General features: G+C 44.9%; 1 pseudogene across 1 annotated transcript in view; it reads left to right on the top strand.

Moving 5' to 3' along the window:
* The first annotated feature begins 53 nt into the window (after window positions 1-53).
* The window catches only part of LOC311218445 (olfactory receptor 14C36-like), a 38,335-nt pseudogene continuing 17,653 nt past the window's right edge, over window positions 54-20,735 (top strand). Inside the window, exon 1 of the transcript in view lies at window positions 54-983. The product of the transcript in view is annotated as an olfactory receptor 14C36-like (transcript). The remainder of the gene's footprint in view (window positions 984-20,735) is intronic.

Genomic DNA, 20,735 nt, shown 5'->3' with positions numbered 1-20,735 from the left:
TATCTTTGAATGTTTTTTTCTCCTTTGGCAGTGTCCATATACAGAACGAGCAAATGCCCAACAGCAGCTCTGTGAGCGAGTTCCTCCTGCTGGCATTCGCAGACACACGCGAGCTGCAGCTTCTGCACTTCGGGCTCTTCCTGGGCATCTACCTGGCTGCCCTCCTGGGCAACGGCCTCATCCTCACCGCTGTGGCCTGCGACCACCGCCTCCACACCCCCATGTACTTCTTCCTCCTCAACCTCGCCATCCTCGACCTGGGCTGCATCTCCACCACTCTCCCCAAAGCCATGGCCAATACCCTCTGGGACACCAGGGCCATCTCCTATGAAGGATGTGCTGCCCAGGTCCTCTTTGTATTCTTCTTGGCTGGAGCAGAGTATTCCCTTCTCACCGTCATGGCCTATGACCGCTACGTTGCCATCTGCAAGCCCCTGCACTACGGGAGCCTCCTTGGCAGCAGAGCTTGTGCCCAGATGGCAGCAGCTGCCTGGGGCAGTGGCTTTGTCCATGCTGTCCTGCACACTGCCAACACATTTTCACTGCCTCTCTGCCAAGGCAATGCTGTGGACCAGTTCTTCTGTGAAATCCCCCAGATCCTCAAGCTCTCATGCTCAAATTCCTACCTCAGGGAAGCTGGTGTACTTGTGGTTAGTGTTTCATTAGTATTTGGTTGTTTTGTCTTCATTGTGCTGTCCTACGTGCAGGTCTTCAGGGCTGTGCTGAGGATGCCCTCTGAGCAAGGCCGCCACAAAGCCTTTTCCATGTGCCTCCCTCACATGGTTGTGGTCTCTCTGTTTGTCAGCACTGTTATGTTTGCCTACCTGAAACGCCCTTCCATTTCTTTCCCATCGCTAGACCTGATGGCGGCTGTTCTGTACTCGGTGGTGCCTCCAGCAGTGAACCCCCTCATCTACAGCATGAGAAATCAAGAGCTCAAGGATGCCTTATGGAAATTGATGACTAGGTGTGTTTCAGATGCAGCAAATTTCCAATCTGCTTCTGCAGATGACTCATAATATCAATAATTACAGGAATAGCCAATATTCTATTTTTGCGTGTGTCTTTGTGCTTATTTTTTTTTTGGAGGATTTTCTTTGTTTTAATTCAGCTAATGTATCCAATTAAAATGAGATGATTCATCCCATTTGCATTTCAGTATGTACCTGTTGAATATAGGTCAGAAACTCTGTGCATGAGAAGCCAGGCTCTCTGTGAAGTTGAACAAAATAACAAAACCCTACACTGCCTTCTTTGTCTGATATCCTTCCTGTGAGACCTGTTCTGAGCCTCCAGAATGTAAGCCTGGTGGACTGACCAGAGCTAAAGTGCTAAATCTGGGGTAAACAGGCAGAGGAGAGCTCTGCAGCCCTAGGGCTTGCAGCAGCCTCGGCCAAGGAGTCTAGCAAGTGATTCGTTGCAGCCCTGGGGCAATGGAAGTGACCCCATGAACTGGGTCTGCCTCCCAGACTGCCCAGCATGGCCCTGCAGAGTGCCCCCATGCCCCAGGCACCACAGACCCCTCACTCTGCAGAGCAGCACTGCCAGCTGGGGCTGGGAGTGGAGCTGGGTGGGGCGCTTCCCGAGTGTCTTCTAGGACAGCTTGAGGCACATGGCTTGTGGAAGTGAGTGTGACCTTCACTGTGCACCAGAAGCTGAGAAACCACCAGCCTGCATGGGACTTGAACATTGACTGTAAGGGCATTCCTGCCCTAGCACCTCACAGGACTGGCACGTAACTGGTTCTTGTGTGTCACAGAGCCTGGAGTCCAGCAGCAGTGCCATGGGCTTGAAGGAACACAACCAGCTCACTTCTACCTTTGCTTGTCCAGGGTCTAATACAGGGTGTTTTGCAGGTATGGTATGACGATGTCAGTGGTGCCTCAGAAATTCGTAATCAACTCCTAAAAGAAGTTCTGTAAAGTCAATTGTGAGCTGACTTTTTTTCTGAAGTAGCTGACAGGTCATCCCTTGACTCCTGGTTGAGGTCTGTGCCTTCGGGTCACAGCTTCAAGTGTCCCTGATAGGCCAGCAGAAGGCACATGGTTTGCAAATAGTCGAAGTATCTGGTAGGCTCCATAGAGGAAAAGTTCTTAGATAATGTTTGTCAGGTCAGAGGTTTCAACTTTTGACTGAACTCATCCTTTAGGGCTGCTTTTTTGTTTTCTACACAGAGGTGGCCACTGCCTCCATGATGCCCTGGGGGAGAGGAAGCCTGCATGACAGGCTGTATAAAGTTACCCTGGATCCACAGGAGTCATTCTGGAACCAAACCTTGTAGGCAGGAAGCACCTTTTTGTGGTGGTGCAGAGCTGCTGGTCACATTGTTCTGGGTGCTCCTATGGAACTTTGTGCCCTTTTCCCTCCTGACTACAACAGCACTTCTGTCTCAGGAATGGAGTAGCCAACAGAGATGAGACAGATACTCCGATATTATGAAAGCCATCAGAAAGCTGCCCCTAAGGAGAAGACTGATATGGGGAGGTCAGGAGAAGCCGGGACAGGAAAGGTGTGTGATTTGGGGGAGGAAGAGGGGCTTGGCAAGCAAAAATGAACAATTTTGCAGAGGTATGAGGGTTCAGGTAGTGTTGGTGCTGCTGTAACACTGACTCTGAAAACATTTCTGTTAGGCTCTTACTGTGTTTCTGAACCCCTAACTGCAACTCCTCACCTTGACTGTAATTCACTACTCTCCCACTTAACCTCAAACCTTCCCTTGAAGCCAAACCCATAAGCCTATTAACTTTTCACTCACCCTAATCTCCGCCTTTATCACTAGGACAGAAATGTTCTACTTAACCCTATCCTTCAGGCCATCCCTAAACAAAACCCTATCCCACAAAACTTGCACATACCCTAAACACTTACCTGACACCCAAAGCTGATCACCAAACCCTCCACCTATGCCTGTGTAATGCCTAATGTGTGAAAACTCTAATCTGGAATACTAAATCCCAGTATCCTGGTTCCTGGGATCTAAAACCCTGACCTTCATCTCCTCTCCTACCTCTAACGTAAGCAGTAGGCCCCCTTGGCAGGAATCATGAAGTTCCTGAGCTTCATACATCGTTCAGAGATGAATATGAGGTAACGTGTATCTGATCAACTTGTAGGCCACAAGGAGGAGATGGGTGGGAATGCTATGATGAGCTCAAATGTGCCTCAAGTTTTCATAGGCCCACAGGAGGAACATAGTTGTGAAGATGACTTTGAAGTCATTTCTGTCTCTGGAGCATCAGCTCCAGAGCAAGTAGCAAGAAAGTGAATTGGAAAGGGATTGTGAACTAGCTGACAGGTTGGTCCTTGTCTCCTGGCTGGGATGTGTACTTTTAGGCTCTCATCTGCCAGTGTCCCTGAGAGGCCAGCAGAAGGTGCCCAGTTGGCATGTTGACTGTGGGATCCCCTCTGCTTAAGTGCCTGGTAGGCCCCATCCAGGAAGAAGGCCTGGAGATGGGGTTGTTCTGTCCCTTCTTCAAGAGGGTAGGAATAGAAAGTAGGAGGCCCATGACTTGGTCATGTCTAGCTAAGGAGTTTGAAATAAGCAGCAAGCCTATGGCTTGAGAGATGATGGTGAGGCAGCTTGTGTCTGGTCAGCTGAGAGACCGCAGGAAGTCTGTTGGGTTGGGAGTCCTGCCTGAGGAGTGGTTTCTGAGATGACAAAACTTTGCTTGTTAGCAGGAAATAACAGGGAAAAGATTAGCTGTCAGAAAATGCAACTTGGAAGGTGTGCAATGAGCTTGAGGAGGAAGAAATGTCCCTCAAAGGATAATACTGTGGTGCCAGTGGTCACCTAGATGAAGTCTGTCATCAGAGCATGTCAACGTGTTTCAAGGAACTCCCATGTGAGGGTGGAGAGACATCCATGGAAATGCCCTTTTGAGAGCAAGAAGAAGGGAGAGGAGTGTCTGCAGCCTGCAGGGAGACAGGGACAGGTGTGGGACAGTGCAGGACAGCCTGCAGAGGAGATGGCTGAGGGCCCTGCCAAGGCTGAAGGGCCCAGCAAGATGGAGGTCTTTGTCCCCTCGGCTATGGGTGATGTCTCTGCAGCTGAGGCCTATGAGGAGACACATTGTCCTCATGACACCTGGGGCTTTGCTGCCTTCTTGCCACCCTGCAGAGAGGTCTTGTGGTGTCATACCTTTGTCCTGCACTCAGCATCACATGGTCCACATCCCACTGTTCCGTATGTGAGGGACTGGACCTCTCTTCCCAGGGCTGAGCTCAGGGCTTGGCCTTTCTGCTTCATCAAAACCATGGCTTTTCTTAGCATCAGAGCCACCTGCACAATGCCCTTGACTATGTGCAATCATGGCCTGCAGTTAATCTACTCTAACAAGTCCTTTGGGAGGCTTTGGTAGTAAAGGCCCTCCATGGGGCCAATTAAATGCTCCAAGAAACTTTGGTGTTTGCCTCTGACTTTAGGTCCTTGAGAGATTTATTCTATCTCCTTGTTGTACCTGAGGTACCTGAGCATCAAATACACCATGGGGGTCATTAAAATGAAGAAAGCCTTAACAAGATATGTCTATTTTGACAATATAGTTCAATTGTTCAAAACTTCTACAGCTAATTGGTCAAGTTTAAGGAGTGCAGTAAAAGGAAGACTTGAATGAGGCCTTTATAAAGAAAGATTTTTCATATTTACTGATAGTTTTCATTGCTCTTGAGTTGAGGCAAATAGTGATAACAACATTCCCCAGCTGATGTTGATCCAAGTCTTCTCCTAAGTCTCTCAGTCTATTGAGGCTGGACACCGTATAGAAAACCTTGCTCCTCACCTTCCAGCTCTGCCATTTCTCTCACTGACCACCTGAGCTTTGCATTGATTTTCCTTACACCAGAATTCTCCACTGAAATCAGCAGCTGGATGTCACTGCCCCCTTGCACCAGCTCCCACCTTAGGCTGCACAGAGGCACAGTGTTTTTCCTTATTTTGAAGCAAACAACAGTAAACCATGATACAATTCACTGAAATATAGAACAAACACCTCAGCTGTGTGCCAAGTCCAGGCTGCCTCTAGACAGTTTCACTTTTCACAAGGGATAAGTGTAGTAGAAGTTAGATTGATAAGAAGTGAGAAAGATTTTTTAGATAAAATATTTTAGACAGCTAGACACAAACAGAGTTGAGGAGCTAGATAAGGGCAAGCTTGAACTCCCTGATGGGGTTTAACTCAGCAGGCAGCTAAGCACCACATGGGCGTTCACTCACCTTCCCCCCTCCCTCTCTGGGATGGGGGAGAGAATCAGGAAAATGAAGCCTGGGGGTTAAGATAGAGACAGTTTATTAGGACAGAAAAGAAAACAAACAAAAAATAATAATAATGATATTAGTACTACTAATAATAATGTGTGCAAAGCAAGTGATGCACAATGCAATTGCTCACCACCTGCTAACTGATGCCCAGCCTATCCCCAAGCAGCCAGTCCCCCCCCACCCAGGCCAGCCACCCCTATATATTATTCAGCATGACATCAGATGGTATGGAATGCCCCTGTGGCAAGTTTGGGTCAGCTGTCCTGGGTCTGTCCCATCCCAGCTCCTGCTGCACCCCCAGCCTGCCCACTGGCAGGACAGAGCAAGAAGCTGAAAAGTCCTTGGCTTGGTATAAGCACTGCTCTGCAACAATTAAAACATCAAGCATGTTATCAACACTCTTCTCATCCTAATCCAAAACATAGCACCCTACCAGCTACTAGGAGGAAAATTAACTCTATCCTAGCTTAAACCAGAACATATATCCACCCCTTATTCCATACAATTTATGTCATGCCCAGGTTACACCCTTTCCAATACATTCAAATTAATCATTATTTTCATTTATGTATATATGTCCACTGAGTTTGCACAGTCCATGACTGACTTTGGGCTCCATCTGTCACAGCAGTCTTTCAGGGCAGAAGAGATGGTGTGAGATGTTGGATCATCACACGTTGAAGCCGGTTCTCATTCCATCACACCAACACATACAGGTGTTGGGTGAGGGTCATATTTATATTTAGCATTAGGGTTAAGGTTAGTGTTTTGGCTTGGACAGTGCAGAAGCGTAGAGTCAAAGATCTTTACTTAGATATGGTCCACGGGGTCCATTCCAGCCACAGCCCTTTGTTTCCCTCCATGAATTTTGTATGAGCAGTAAAATATGCTTCAATTCTCACTTCTTTGTCTTTACAAAATCAGTCCATTTTGTGACACATTCTCGCTTCTTTAAATCCATACTTTCAGCTGAAAAACTGAACCTGTGGTGGACTTTTGGCCAGGAGTATAAATTAAGAAGAAAATCCTTTAGAAAGCAGAAGGCGGCTGTCTTTTTCATACCTGGCAAGTTTGGAAATGTCTCACTCAACCGAACTGCACAGGTTCACTGTTCCCTGGCTGGTTCACAGCAATATTCATGTCCAATATTTGTGCATTTTGTCCCAATTTTTCCTAAGAACATTGATTATCAGTTGTCCCTAGAGCATCTTTTTTTCTCATCAAGGGAGAGAAATATTGCATATTCTTCTTCCTTTTCTTTTCCTTTTTTTCAGGTCTCTAACTTTCAATCTTTATTACTTTTATTTCCTGTGTTCATGCATGTGTTTATCTTCCTGAAGCACCTTTTCCCCCAAATCTGACAAGATGCAAACACTGAATGTGTGTATGTTGTTTCCAGCCCTTTGTGCAGCTGCTAACTGAAATGCAGTCACCCAGAGAGAGATTTTAAAACAAATCAAGTAAATAAGTAAGTAATGGCCATTAGCCTGATAGTGATGCACATAGTCCATGGAAGTTAATCACAGGGAGCAAGAGTCTGCTGAGGTAGAGAGCCTTTATTGGGGGAAGGGGGGTTGATGGTGTTTTCAAAAGCTTTTGTCAAGGGCAATGAAGGAATCTGGCAGTGAACACTCACATTAACCTTTCCTTCATGTCATTAGAAAGTGGGGTATTTCCACTTCCCCCATCCCTCCAGCTGTGAAAGAGAGAAAGAGAGAAAGAGAGAAAGAGAGAAAGAGAGAAAGAGAGAGAGAGAGAGAGAGAGAGAGAGAGAGAGAGAGAGAGAAAGAAAGAAAGAAAGAAAGAAAGAAAGAAAGAAAGAAAGAAAGAAAGAAAGAAAGAAAGAAAGAAAGAAAGAAACAAAGAAAGAAAGAAAAAGCAAGCTTCGTTAATCATACTCTAGTTATTAACTTTTCCAGTTTTCTTCTGGCTTGGAGTTTAATAAATTAAAGGCTTTTAAAATACACCCCTCCACATTTTTGTCTCTAGATAGCATTGCTTGGTTTAAAGAACATATTCAAGAGCAGATATAATCAGCTGTCAAAACAGGGAATAGATTTTTGATTGAAAATGAAGCAAAACTGTATCAGAAACTATAGCATGGCAGTGTGGGCATCACCTGCTGTGTTTGTTTCCCCACAGCCTAAAAAAAGACAAGGGGAAGAAAAGGGTAATTCTTACCGCTGAGACATTGTGCCCATTATTACACAGATGTTGATGGGCATGCAGATGAGACAATTCACAATGTAGAAAAGTCTTTTAATTATGTTTAATATTCAAATAGGGACTTAATGTGGATTTCTCTAGCTGTACTTACAATAATTGCCATGAAAATAATGGGTCCTTTCAGGGATAAATTAAAAAAAAAAAAAAAAAAAAAAAAAGATGATGAAAGAAGAAATACACTTTGGGCAGGTCCAGTGCCAAACCCTTGTTCAGTTCACAAGAAGGGAACAAAAAATTGTTTACTTGGGGCTGATTAAAGCGTGAGCTGGTGTGAAACATTTTCTCCTCATTTTCAGGCTCATCGTTTATTTTAATTCACCCAGGGGAAAATAAATAAATAAATAAATGAATAAAATTATTTCCAAATAAGCTTTTTTTTTTTTTCCTTTTTCCAGAAATAACAAAATAAATGCTCCAACTGCTTCCATGCAGATCCAGAGAGAGGCTGCAGATACACGTGCATGAACATCCTACTTTCCTCCTTTGTTATTAACAAAAGTGATTTTGCTTCAAGTGGTATAGCTAAGACAGAGGGTGTGACTTTCCCATTCCTGACTGCAGTATTTACCTACTGTATCTTCCTAATGAGCCAGTATCATAATTATTGTTTGTACTGAACCGTGCAGGCACACAAAAAGAAAATGAATCTTCAACTTGTTCTGCCCTTCCCTTTCATCTATTGCCATATTTTTTTTCTCCCTGTTCTCCTGCAATGCTCTTCGGCATAATTAGTAGCATTCAAATAGCTGTAAACACTTTTAATTTGGTTTATTTTATCTTCTCTCATTAAGTCAATGAGCTTAATGCATTCACAGATTGTGAGGCAAAGAATCATTCACCTATGCCTCGCACTTTTTGCACAAAATACAAGCTCAGACCAAGCAATCACTTTCAAGAAAGTGAACTGACTTCAACAAACTGCTGTCTATCAAGGTAGAGTGGAAACCTTTTAAACGAGATGGAGAAAATGCCAGAGAAGAAAACTTTTCCTCTCCATCCTCTAATTAAAAAATAATTTTCTGAGTGAAAGCAACATTTTCTTTGGAACATTCTTCTTTTATCAGAAACTATTGGGGAAAAGACTAGAAGAGAGGCCAGAAGAATTGTCTCAAATGAGGTCCAAAAAACACTTGTGGAAGCCAAAGTAAAGTCTCATTAGAACTTCATCAACAAGTAGGTTTGAATTATTCCTTCTAGGCAAAATGTAAATGAAAATAAAGACGATGACAGTAGTGTCATAACCATCACTCCAGTGAGGCCATTGGTCTCAACCCAGCTCTATTCCTGCTCCAGTACCATAGCTCTATTTTAATCCCTGCAAGTGATTTTCCAGCTCTATAGCTCTTGCTGGCCCTGCTACTGCTGCTGGTTCTTCCCTGCTTAAAAAAGCCAAAAAAGGGATCTATTCCCCCTTGGGTTCCCAAGGAACCCATTGGGATCAGGCCATCACTGCCCTACAGAAGGCTGTGCTCAAAGCCTGGTCTTTTCAGTGTTCAGTGGGTCCTTTAATGAAAACTATACACTTGTTGCACTGCTGTTGTCTTGGCCTGATGTTTTGATGACTAAATTTCATTCAGTTTAATTCCATTTCAGTGACTTAGACTGCAAGAGAGTCATGTACTTTTTAATGCATGAATAATTCCATACAAAATACTTTAAAATTAGCCACTTTGCAAATCCCTGGCACTCGATGGTTTAGGGGATAGCAGACCTCAGTGTTCATTAAATATTAATCTGCCTGGATCATGCGTATCCATTCTGATACAGTCTCATTATACCACCCCACTGTATTTTTCCAGAGCCCCTGCCTGGAATTGCTGTTCCCAAAGAACAGCCCTGAAAGGCATTAGGTCTGCCAAGAAACTGCTCATGATATTTCATTTTCATACAAAATGTATTGTAATGCCGCTTCCTAATCCAGTCCTTTAAATCTGTCTGGACAATAACATGGTTTGTTTTACAGAAAATAAATCTTTTTGTGCCCTTAATAATAATGGCAGTAAAAACAAACTAATAATCCTAGGAGACAGGAGAAAAAGCTGCTGCAGCAGTTTTGTCAGCTAACTTGCGTAAATAGAAAATGGTGGGGAATAGAAGAAATGCAGATGTACACTTGTCTGCTCCACAAAAAGCTTTTCTAAGTGCATCTCCGCTGATGGAGGGAGCAGCCCCGGGTGTGCCTTGTGCCTTTCTCCTGCACTGCTTGCTGCAGAAGTGCTGTTTTGATGACAGTAATTGAGAAAGGGTTCAGGTAGGAAAGCGATTCTTGAGACTCTGAGAGTTCCTTGGCAATATGTGCAAAGTCAGACTGTGTCTCCCAAAAGTGCACTGCAGAAAGGCTTGCTAAAATTGCATGATGCTTGTATTTTGATCCATTTGCAGTTTGAAAACAACAACAACAACAAAAAAGGGAAAATAGTATAATTCAGTTTTAGCTTGAAAGACCTAAGTTCTAGAAGGTCTTCTTGGACACTGAGAGTTGTATTTATCTTCCTTGAGCTTCCCATATAATCACCCAGCCATGGTTTTTAAGCCCCACACTGTCCTGCTTTTAGGTCTAACATCCAGCTACACCCATGGTGCTGGAGCTGATGATAGGAAGTATTTCCAAGGCCACACAGCCAGCTCTGGCAGGACCAGGGATGCCAACTCATCCAGTGGGGGCCAGCATGGTGCACACAGCCTGGGTCTGGGCAGGGAGCTCAGCCCCCAGGCATCTCCTGCAAACACCACACTCTTCAGCCTCAATCTAGTAATACACAGAGCAGAAAGCCTTGATGACATTCAGTTCCTTTAAAAGGATTTAGCCATTCTGCACAGAAGCAGCCACATTCGGGTCTCCAGACCCACAGCAAGTGCACTATGGGCTGTATCCTGCAGGCTGAAAGCCCTCCTGGGCAGGCTTGAACAGCTCTCCTCCAAGCAGCAGCTGTGAGCTGTGTGGCCACATCCCTTTTCTAGGATAATTCAAATACAAAAGGGCAAAACAAGCAAGGCAGCCACAATGAAGCTGGATAATTTGGCATCCCCTCCACACACCCATCAGAAATGGCTTGGGCTTTTTTCAGGCAGGTGAGAAAGAGCTAACCTGCCTCCACCATGAAGGGTTGTGGGGAGCAAGAGACAAAACTTTCCAGTGTCAGGTGAAGAAGCTCATTTCAATGGGCTCTCTTCCAAAAATCAATTCACAGGTGCCAAACCGCTTCCTTCGTAACCTAGGCTTGAGATAATTAGATAACATTTAAAGTAGTGCCTCTGACACTCCTGAGCTCATGTGGCACTCTGAGCCAGGACATCCCAGGGATAATTCTGCAGTTTCTGAAGGTAGATATTTGCTTGGAGGCTAATGAAGTCCAGGCGGTGTTATTGAAACCACAGGGCATTAGTTACAGGCTAAGGAAACAAATCTCATGGCATAATCCTGAGGCGTCTTTCATGTTCTAATTAAACCTATATATAGCAGCTGCAGGCAGGAACAATTGCCTGAAAAACTTTCTCATCTGCTGAGTATTTTTCCATCCAGCCCCCGCCACTACCCCCACCTCCCCTAACCTGGAGAGGGTCTGAAAAAGATCCCTCGCATTGATTTGGAAGGAGAACGAGAGAGAAATGCCAGGCAGATAGAGATCAGTAGCATTTCCAATCCCTGAATCCTGTCTGAAAGGCACAGTGCTGCTGACACTCCCTGATAAGACCCACTTGTGCTGTGATAAGGCAAGGCCAGCCCAAGCCACTCACTAGGGGTCGAGCACAGTATTGTAGGCACCGGCTTTTTCTCTTTCTCTAATTGCAAAGCCAGGCTGGAGATAGGACAATAAACCTGAGGTCCTGGGGAAATCACAAAGGCTGTCCATGAGAATTAGTGTTCAGCAAAGGTCGGGAGGGGATGGGGCAAACTTCTCAGCCTTTTAATCTAGGAAGGGTCACAGGAGACAGAAGAAGGAGGGCAAAAGCCTGCCGTATATTTCAATGCTTAGCAGAGCCATCAAAGTGATGGATGATGAGTTTGGGAGACAGAAGGCACTGGCAGAAGCTATTTCATTGGGACAGTGAGGTCACAAGATGGTTCACAGGAGGCACTGGGCACAAACTGGAGCACACTCTCTGAACACCGGGAAGTGTTTCTTCACTGTGCAGCTGACAGCCCTGGCACAGGCCGCCCAGAGAGGTTGTGGAGTCTTCTCCTGGGAATTCTTCAAAAGCCTCCTGGATGTGGATTTGAGTAAACAGCTCTATTCTGTGATTCTGCAATTCTGCCAGACTGGGATCCTGGTGTTCACAAGGGCTTGATGTTGCTCAATCTCTTAATTTTTTTCCACCTTGCACAAGTGGTCTTTTATCAGTTAATTTAGCATCCACGTTATGAGTTTTTCTCCCCAGCATGGCATGCACAGAGTTCTTGATGCTCGTGGAGTAGAAGTCAGACTTTCCCAGGATCTTGTGGGGGGAGCAGTGGGGCATGCGGTGAGGTTGCACTTCCAACCGTATCAGACATGAGGAGGCTGGAGTTAGTTTAAAGTGCAAATCCTGAACCACAGCACTGGCTGAAACCTCTTCTAGCCATGTCAAATACTACCCAGAGACTGGTTTTACCCCAGGGAGAACACTTGTAAGAAATGTATCTGCTTTAGCAGACCTTTCACTAAGAGTAATAGAGTGATAGTCTGGGGTACAGATTCCCATGGGAGCTCTCTGGGTTGTCCATGCTGTGACAGACATGGAAATGAGATCCTCTATCATCATACCAGGGGTATCTGAAACCCCGTAACTCTAATTTCCCTTCACAGGGTCTGCTTCAGAACTAACACTGAGGGTATCTTTAGCCTCAAGGCAGCAGATGAAGGGCTGAGCCTGCCGACAAGGAGGCGTACTGAGATGTTCATTACCACCCTCTCCATGCCAAAGGAGCCCCTCCCACAGCAGGGATTATTCTATAATTAGCTTAAAGAATAAAGAACTTTTAATTAAGGACTGAAATTCAGCAGGCCATCTGCCTGGTTTTATTTGCAAGCAATAGGCATATTCTGCTGGCAGCAACATTTTTCCTGGTTCTTTTCTCTAACCCTCCAAGGCTCTCTCCTGGGCTGACACCAGGACTGAGCACATGAGCCAGTGTCAGCACTTCACAACTACGCTGCCCAAGACACTGCATTGTAATTTGTTGGTTATTACATTTCAAAGCCACTCTCAGAGACAGGCACGACAGCAGGGAGGGCATCTCAATCTCCTCGCAGTCTTCCTGCCACCGCTTCTCAACTCCATGACAGCATCTGCTGCAAGAAACCCACCCAGAAAATCTCAGCAGACGCTCTTGCCATTAGTTCATGGATAAGCACTTTAGGCTGCTCTGCAAATACTAAATGAGCTTCAGGACAACCAGAGGCACAATTCCTGAAGCCTGCCTGTCTTGCACAATTGTGGGAGGTAAAATAATTTGGATAGGTGCTGATCTGGATGCCACTTTGACCAACCTGTGAAAAGATGCAGGATCCAAAAGGCTCCTACAATTGCATGATTATTTTAACACCTCATTACATTCCCCTATTATAATCCATATGCTTTCTGAATCCCATGGAATAAGCCATTTCTTCTTTAATATCCTTTCTGGACCTGTCATCTCATAGTTCTTACTCATTTAAACCAAGGTGAGACAACATTTCATGGTCTTGCAATGAAAACAGAAGTTTCCATTTTGACAACACAGACATATTTCATGTCAATCAAAAGCTGTTAAAATATTTTGACATCTCCAAAATTACTTTTTTTTTCTTTTTTTTTTTTTCTGTCCCTCAAAATCTTCTGTTCCCTTAATCACACTTGTAGAAATAAGCTGCATTCAGAGTGGCTCTGCAGGAAAAAAGAGAGATGCTAGGGTAAAGCCTCAGTTTGTGGCTTGGTTCCCACAGGAATGCCCATGGGCATCTTATGTCCAGGAAAGGCCTCACTGACAGATGTTCCCCTGGTCCTGCCAATCCACCCTGACACAACTTCAGTCCCTGCAACTCTGCATCGAATGTATTTTGGGGGAGTAGAAAAGAAAAAGACTAACTAGTTCATCTCCCCATGCCATCCCTCTCTGCCTTTTCATCCCATCTCCAGGAGAGTAAGGGCTGAGGCTTAGGCAGGGGAATAGCCTTTCACAAGGGCTGACTTAGGCTGAATTCAGACGTTACCATCCATCAGCAGAGCCAGGGTGCTTGATGGTGTGCAGTCATGAAAATGGGTTAAATGGACTTACCCTATTTCTTTTCTGGGTGGGCCAAGAGGGGGGAAATAGTTGATTGCTATAGCTTAACAAAAGGAAGAAAGCTGCTAATTTATCAAACGGAGACTGTAACTATTCCCAAAATGAAAACCAGCTCATTTTGTAGCACACATTGGATCAAGTCCACAGGACACAAGCTGTTAAATGGGGCACCCAAGACATCTCTGATATTCATTCATTCATTCATTTTCTTGTGAGTTTCTCCAGCTCCATTCAACAGCTACAGCCACACAGACAAGAAATCAGCACCACGTCATACTGCCAAGCCACACCACTCAGTCTCACCCCTCCTCTTTGCTCTGCTCCTCACTTTTGTATTCAAAGGCTGTTGTTCTGGGCTTGAAGTGAAGCACTGCAGATCAGAACCATCTCTGGAACTCTTCATAATATCTGTTGCTCAGACTTTGAGGCATCAGGCAGCTTTTCAGAGCCAAAAGATAAAAACAAGGTGTAGTCTGCCAGTAATGCCTGAACTGATATTGGTTCATAAATATATTTACCCAGTTGCAGATGGCTAACTGATGCATAGGAAACACACTCTGCTATTGTGTGAAGACAGAGGTACGGAGCAAATCCATCTAATAAATTATCTCCACTGTCCACACAAGCAGCTCACAAGAACATCTATCTCACCAGGCAGGCTTTTAGGCAGACACTAGTAAGGTGTGTGTTTCAGTAGCACAGCTCCAAGTCTTCATTCATTTATTTATTTTTCTTTGCAAAGGAGGACAATTAATTTCTAACCAGCACATTACTAGCTTTCAGCACCTAATCCTCAGGTCGAAAACTGCTTCAAGAGTAATATGAGGGAGGCATTATGAAAGGCACAACAATGAAAAAATCGGGCAGTCAGTGACTTCGGCTTAAAGTAAATGATCATCCTTCCCCTACTCCCCTTTAATTGAAAAAGTGGTACTGAAAAAAAAAAAAAACTTTGAAGGTATGAAAATGAAAGTTAAACACAAAATTAAACAGCAGCTGAAAGCTTTCTCTGTGGAGAGGGGTGTTTGCAGAGCACTTTCCACAGTCTGTCACAGTGACAGCTTGGAGAATCAATAGGAGAAAGGAGAGAATAGCATATCAGGGTATTTTTGGAAACTCATGAAGGCTTACAGGGAAATTCCTTTGCAGGCAAAGAACAAATATTTATTGCCCTTGCTTTATTTCTTTGGCCCACTACAAGACACGAAGGGCTCTTTCTCAGATCTCAATAAACAAAAGCTGACATGCATCCTCTGATCTTTTGGTCAGGTTTTGATTAATGCTGAAAGACATGAGGAGCATAAAGAACTAGTCTGATATTTGTCTGGGGGGCACCAGTGGGAAATACCAGAGATAGAATCCAGAGGAGAAATTACCTGGTTTGGGTTTTGTCACTAAGTTTACTGAGAATCCCAGCCAGAAATCTTGAATGCCTAAGATGCAAGTACAAGCCCAGCCTGAACTGAACGTCCAGCCCAAGGATATGCTCCAAACCAAGACATGGGGAGATGCTATGCAGATCCGACCCAGTCTGAAGGTTGTTGTTCTGACAGCCCAAGAAGTTGTTCTCCCTCTACAGTAGAAAACCCGGCAAAGTTTAGCAGCCAAATAGACTTTACCTGTATTTAAATCTACAGGCACAGATCTGTGGGCAGGAGCTCAGCCCTATGGCAGCTGTTTTTTGAACTTCTTGATAAAATGCAAATCCTGAGTACCACCTAGGCACACACGTGTAACCTGCCATCTCAGTACAGGCAAATCTCTCCATGCTTGAAATGTTTATGATTTCCTCTTTTTGCTTTAGAAGGGCAAATATTTATGATGAGAAAATGTCCTGGTCGGACAAGCAGGGTTTCTTTTCTATTTTTTTCACTTGCAGATGCCTGATTTAGGAGAGGAGATGAGGCAACAGGTATTTTCCTGTGGTGGGGAGTACCATTGCCAAATGTTTGGAGCTCATCAGATGAAAAGTGCTATCTGTTCTCCAACCACAGACTACCTCAGGCCTTTGCTCCAGACCTCAATTTCAGGCACAATCCTAACAGAACAGCCTTTCCCCACTCACACCTTGCTAATTTGCACAATTCCTATCACCTCCCCCAGCTGCCAGACTGCCGCCACCACCAGCACGGCTTAAACAATACATCAGCGGAGGAAAGTACCCCCATCCCAATTAGTCTGGCAAAGACTTGTGACAGCCCTGATGAGGAGCTGCTGTTGAAGTAGTATTTATTCTACCTGAAAACCCACCCTCGCTTTCATGGCACATTCAACAGCTTTCAGAAGGAGAGCTCTGCAGCATTAAGACCTGCCTCCATGTATTGGAATAAATATGAGAACACTCAGGAACAGGACCTGAATCCCATCGTGTTTTGCTGCATTTGCTCGTGTCACAAATTCAGGCACTTGAAAGACTGAGTCATCCTCCTCCTCCTGACTCAAGCCGAGGGATTTTGTCCAGTTGTTTCTCCTATAAGCTCCTGGTGATGTTTTCTTCTCTGGCAGCCTTCTTAGGGGGTGATTTCACTGCAGGTTCAATGCTGACAGCTGGCAGAACGTGCCTGCTGGTGTGCCAGCCCATGGGGCTGGTGTTGCAGCTTCAGCTGCAAGACAGTGAATGGAGCAAAAGGAATAAGGCAGCTCACCAGACCTAAGGGCTTGTGGTTGAGTAAATGGAGATATCTAGCCCCATGTTGGATGCAACAAGGTGGTCCTCAGCCTTTGGCCATCTCTTTTGATGAGTCTATTATTTCCCACTGTCCCATGTCATATTTTCCAGCCTCAGGGATCTCCAGATAGCTTGCAGCAACTCAGCAATAGGTATAAGTGTTTGGACAGCTGAACTGCTCAAGGTGTCTATTTTAGGCAACATCTATTGAAACCGTGTGGGACCAAGACAGCATTCCTGACCCAAAATGGTTGGAGCTCTTGCTGAAATACTTCTATTTTCTGCCAGATGCTCTAATTCTACAACTGGCACTCTCCCAACATCAAAATGTGGCATCGGAAAACCCATTGCTCTGGCTCTGGGTGCATATTCCTGCTTTCCAGCAATGCCCTGACCTCATGCTCATCTCCTCTGTGCCTCAGGTGAGATGCCAGCAGAAGGGAGCATTGACTTCTTGGTTTGTGCTCCCCGGTTTCTGAGCTGCTGAACTCGGTGCTTGTCATGCAAGCAACATCGTCTTGCTCCATGGCTGGTGGGTGGCTGTCTGGAAGTGGAGTGGAAGTTGTTTGTGGAATATGTAATGAGGACTTTGCATGTATGCAGATCACTTGGAGATTGGCTGAGCTCAGCGTCTCACAATGATGCAACCTCCTACTTGTCTCTTTTTGGTTTTCTTAAACACAGGAGAACCCTTCCCTTCCCCCATCCAACTGAAAAAGGAAGGATTCTTCCTTCCCCTCTCCACCTGTTCCATCAAATTGAGGTGACTGATTTAAGTCACAATATTTTAGAAACGATAATTGACTCTGGGTGTCTTCAAGCTACTACTTGATTTTCTGAGCCTGGAAAAGTAAAGATTTCAAACTAAATTGCAAGCACTAATCCTAGACCCATGTTTTAAATGGTAACTGGATTTCCAGCACCATCCCGAATTATTTTTTCTGATGGGATCATTGAGAATTGTGAAAGGAAGTAACATGGATTTCATTTTATTGTCTGTTCCCAGTGCTGCAGTCTGAAGTGTCAGAGCAGTCTTACAAGAAAGACAGCAATAGTTGAGGCTGGGGGCTCACAGCTCCGGACCAACAGGGGTAGGGTATTCCTGCGCCCCTCACCCAGGGTTTCTAAAGAGCACCTTGCTTCCTGTGGCAGCATTTGCAGATAGTGGACAGGGAGAGAAAAGTCCTTTTTTGTTCAAACCTGGAAATCAATCTGAACTTCTAGAGCTGGAAGGGGACACCTTGTCCATCCTGCCACTAAACTTCACTTTTTGGGGAGTAAAATTATATTTTACTTTGAAGCTGTTTTGTTCCTGTACCAAGGTGTGTGTTTGTTTTATGTCTCTGCCCTCCCTCTCTCTGTGTACCAGAACCCATGCTCTGTGCAAGGTGCCCTGCTCCATCCTGTCTCCCACTCTGTTTTTCACATCCTGCATCCCTCCTTCCTTGAACTGTGCTTCAAGGCAAGTGCTTGCTACAGAAACACTGGCTCAGGTTGGAGAGGTGGGGAGAGCGAGGAGGGCAGAGGGATGGGATGTCAGCAATTGCAGTGGAAGGGAGAAAAAGACAACAGAAGGGCAAGGGAGGAGGAAAAGTATTTGCACCTTCTCCTGCAAGACTGTTTTGTTGATTATGAAGACACTGTCAGTAGAAAGATAAGAGAATGTGTTTTTTGTCAGTAAATCAGCTGCATAGCTTCTACAGTGTAGAAGTCCAAGCTCCTGTTCACACAGCTCTGCTGACTCTCAGCAAAACACTTCCACCAAGAGACACTGAGATGCCCAGGAGCACCAGCAGTGTTGCTGTACTCACTCTCTTAGCCCTGATATTTGGCTCAAGTTCACAGCGGAGGCAGAGAGAAAGCCTTGGAGGTGTCTGGGGAAGCTCAGATTCATATTTCAAACAGCATTGTTGGCTGAAAAGTGTTTGAAAGATGAAGTGAGAGCCACAACCCAGGGCACAGGAATTATTTTGGCAGCCTTGGATGTGAGGAATGCTCACTCTATCCACCTATACAACTGCTTGCTGCTAGTAGGTGTCTGAGATGTGCAGTGTCTCTGAACAGAAACGAGTGAGCAGTGGGACGCTTACTTCATCACTTCTGCTTCCTTCTTCTTCCTTCTTCCTTTTCATTTAGCTTTTCCTAGAGGCTTCAGTTTCTCACATCATGTGCTATAAATGATCACTCGGGCTTTAATGTGCTTTGTATGATTGTATTATTTCCAGAACAGAAGTCAGAGGTTGCCTTTGGTTTTTCTTTTGAAGTCTTTTAAGAAATAGCTTCCTCTCTTATGAAAACAGTGGTCATTTCTTTCCCCTAAGAACATTAACTGGGTTATTTCCAGGCTTGTTCTTTGATGAGGTTTCATTCCTCTGTATGTCTACATCGCCGAGGAACAGATACTGGCAGCCTTGAAAAGATCTCCAATAATATTTGGGGAGGGGTGGAGGGTAGGATGACTGTGGGTTTTTGGTTTTGGTTTTGGTTTTGGTTTTGGTTTGGTTTGGTTTTGTTAATATTAGTAAAGAAGCAGAAAAATATGCTTGTATGACATGAGAAAAATAAAATACTTTCCAGTCCCTTAGGAACTAAGGAGATTGTTAACCAGCATCTAATAGGAACAAAACTATATTTATATAATTTCAAATAGATAATCCCAGATAATTTTCATTCAGAAGCCTTCCAAAAGCTTCCAAGGAGCTCTCAAGCATGCTGATATTAAATGTTAATGAGTGATGAGTCCTTCTCCTTATGGGGGAGCTTGCAGAAGTTAATGGAGCATTGTGCAGAGAGAACAAGCAAGATGTCACAGACCACAACACATTCATAAAGCAGACGTCACTCAAGGACATGATGGGGAAGTTGATCATGGGATTCAGTTAATTGGGAGCAAAAGGCTGGGAATGTCTTGCCATGGGTTGTCTGAGGCTGTCTCTGGTCAAGTAAATTTTCAGTCTTACACTTATGGTTGATAAAAGTACCTGCTCTTGTGTGATTGATTTCAGCTTCTGAAAGGCTGTTGGCTTAGCACTGATTAAAAGGTTAGCATTAAGCCCAAAGATGGCTTGGTCTGCCCAGCTGGACTGAGAAAAGGTATCACCTCTTGGGCCAGAGCCTGGCTTGCCAGTGTTAATGAAGCACATGAATAAAGAGCTGCTGGGGAAATCAACTTTGGATGGGATGCTTCTGGGGGAGTGATGCAGAACTGCTTCCAGATGCTTCCCTCCCATTTCATCACCACCATGCAATAAAGGCATGTGCAAAGCTATGTAAATTGGTGAATAGCAAAGCAGTGAAGACAGAACAATATCACAACTCTCCCTTACAACAAGCCTGCTCTAATCCATGCATTTGTGCAGCTTTCTTCCCTTCAGTTCTCCCCAGAAACAAAACTCGGCATTGAAGAACAAGCCAGGCTTTCCCACAGCAGGCTGTATCCTGGAATTTGACAGAAGATGAACCAGGCTACATAAGCACTGAACACCAGTCTGGCTCAAAGGGCCAGAGGCAGTGCATGCCTGCATTGCAACCAGAAATGGTCAGCTAATAAACGTGTGCTACCCTGGCTCTGCCAGACAGCCTACATGAGCAGCCTGGGTGCTGTTTGTGTCTCCCATCTGTAAGAGAAGGTGAAAAATCAGAAGGGACTGAGAGCAGGAGTCAGGCGTGAGTGGAGACAGGAAAAATGCAATAGTATGGGAGATTTAAAAAGCTCCGTCTGGTTAGCTGTTCAAAAAGGGCAGGGGGGGGGAACAGAGGTGATTTGATCACAAGGAGTAAGTGTCTCCCTGCAGAGAAAATAGAAGCTACTCAAGCGCTCTTGAATACAGAAGAGAAAGAATCAGTGGTGAGGATCTGAACCAAGGCAGCTTTGCATTGGAAATGAGGCAGAAGATTTTTCTGCAATGAGCATGACTAATGCATGCAACGAGGCATTAGCCATCCTTCTGTCATTCCAACCATGAATCTAGATGCAATCTAGATGAATCTAGCAGCCTGACCATGTCCAGTGGAAATGATCAGGCTCAAGAGCAAATGATGTGAAAATTGAATAGTGACTTTACAGTCCAGTCCAGGCTCTGCAGGAGCAGAGAGGCTGGAAATCATGGGCTCAGCTATGTGTATGAGCCCATCCATGGCTGGAGCAGCCCAGAGCAAGGGTTTGTCCAGCAGAAAGGCAGGGTCCTCAATACATGCTTTTTATCCAAATCTGGGATTTCTGCAGAAAATTGAAAATATTTAAACACTAAAAGTCTGCTTTTTATTTTTTGCTCTGGTGGGACACATCAGGCCTTTGACCTGAGCTGCAATGATCCAGATATCGGGGACAGGACATA

Source organism: Netta rufina, assembly GCF_964035555.1.
Source record: "Netta rufina genome assembly, chromosome: 24".
Classification (NCBI taxonomy): Eukaryota; Metazoa; Chordata; class Aves; order Anseriformes; family Anatidae; genus Netta; species Netta rufina.
The sequence above is the reverse complement of the archived record's forward strand: the minus strand, read 5'-3'. Positions and strand labels throughout refer to the sequence as shown.